Raw genomic sequence first — 2,500 nt, 5'->3', positions numbered from 1 at the left:
TGGGTTTTGCGTAAACTAGTAGAATATATCGTATTTTAAAGTGTTTTCGGTCATTATGTTCTTGGTGTCGTTCGGAGTGATAGTTAGCCTAGGTTTGCGATTCCTGTACCCTGTTTCTAGCTATGTGAACATTATTTTTCTCGCAATCGATAATATCGCGCTTATCATACTGAACGTTTTAATGGTGAAAACTTGGAGTTATAAAGTAGATCTACACGCTTTGAAGAAATATCTAAAATATTGGAAGAGAGGTATATTCTCACAATAAACCAGAGATTCTAATTCGGAAAGTGGTGTGACATCTGTGCTGCCCGTCTCGTGTAGCGACTGATGAGCGCCTTTTCATCTTATAGGGGGACCGTATTGCGATAGGCTGAATTCCCAGAGCCTCTGACCATGCACGGACTATATTACTAGGCAAAGGTCAAGCAATACAATCGTATATATTTATATATACAATATATATATATATATGTATATATATGGCGAATATCTCAATATTATCATTATTATTGTTATTAACATTATTATCATTATAATATTCATTATTATTATTATTAATAGGTGGCCTTTATATATATCTATATACGTATTACATATATGTATGTATATGTGCATATATACATATACACATATATGCATATTTACATATACATATATGTATATATGCACATATATATGTATATATAAAGGTTATGAGGAATCCTCGAGGGTAGCCGCTCCTCGGTCGTAATTTACTGAGGTAAAATATATACAAAACAAAATACAATGTAGACATAAAACAAATATACACGAAAAAAGTGTTCACATTTTCAAATGATAATAAAATATTTTCACAAAGAACTTCACATGTCTCGCACCGTCTTCGAATGGTCGTTTCCACTGCTCGTCACACTTACAGACCTTACAGAGTGGATCAAAATCATTCTCTATCACTCTGTAGAAATTTAAATACGCATACTTACTTATGTCGTGGTACCTTTACAGATTAATATAATAAACATAGCTTTTGCCTTTCAAACAAATACATGCAAAAAAAATCCTGCATTGTTAACAAACACTTGTACAAAGAAACGAATTCACAAAAAGTCCCTATATTCACCTTATAGAGGTCGGCCAAAATCTCTCCACAATGCCAGACCGAAGTAAATGGTCTTTGCCATCCCGTGAACCACGGCGACCTCGCTTTCGGCTCAACTCCCGACAATGCTCTGCCCTTCACCAATACCTACCTTCACCACGTCAACAATGTATATGGCCCTCGCGAACATACACGCAACTACCCTCATCACTGCCTAGTAACAAGGTAGTCAGTAATTAATGCCATGACAAGTAGGGGACACTCTTTAGCGTTGGCTGGCAACCCTTTAAGAGACAGTGTCTTAATGAAAACAGTCTGGGAGGACAACAGGAAACCACCTGACCCTTGTATTTATGGCAGACATCTCAGGAAATGGAAATGGATTAGGAGAGAATAGAGGGTCATGGAGAAAATGGATACCAAATGTGACTTGTCGTAGGACAGAGCACTAGAAAATAAAACTGCCTCAGGGACTTCGGCTCCGTATTTTTCCTGAAGGTTGACTCCCGGAGTCTTTTCCTCTTATAGATGCCACAAGGCAGTGGATTCTTTTGTACAGGGTGAACTCCCATAGCCTTTGACAATACACGGACTGAACTACAAGGCAGCAGTCGGGCCCAATTCAATGTAAATCCTTGCGTGTGTGTGCATTCATACACACACATGCACACGTACGCGCACATTATATATATATATATATATATATATATATATATATATATTCTTTTTATACAGCCATTCATTCCACTGCAGGACATAGGCCTTTCTCAATTCTCTATTGAAATGTTATATGGCAGTGTCACCCTTGCCTGATTGGATGCCCTTCCTAATCAATCGCAGTTCGGCGCGCTACCACGCTATCATACAGCGGTGGCTTCCCCTACGACACCTGTGTTTGACTTCTCAAGGCGATATGTCGTTTTCTGGGGCTCAAGCAAGCAGTCAAAGCGCAGGCATTTTTTACGACCGCCGCGACGGGGAATTGAACTCGGGACCACAAGGGCCGGAGTTCAGTGCGCCAACCACAGGACTATCGCGGACTGGACTATCGCGGCAGTCATATATATATATATATATATATATATATATATATATATATATTTATATGTATGGTGGTCGTTGATATATATCTATATATATAAAGATATATGTATATATATAAATATATATATGTATACATATATAAATATATATATGTATACATATATAAATATATATATGTATACATATATAAATATATATATGTATACATATATAAATATATATATGTATACATATATAAATATATATATGTATACATATATATGAATTTTCAACTGCCATTTATTCGACAGCAGGACATTGGCCTTTCTCAATTCACTATTGAAAGAGTATTTTGCAGTCTCACCTTTGCCTAATTGGATGCCCTTCCTAATCAAC

Source organism: Penaeus chinensis, chromosome 32 (genome assembly GCF_019202785.1).
Source record: "Penaeus chinensis breed Huanghai No. 1 chromosome 32, ASM1920278v2, whole genome shotgun sequence".
Taxonomy (NCBI): Eukaryota; Metazoa; Arthropoda; class Malacostraca; order Decapoda; family Penaeidae; genus Penaeus; species Penaeus chinensis.
Note: the sequence above shows the minus strand (reverse complement) of the source record.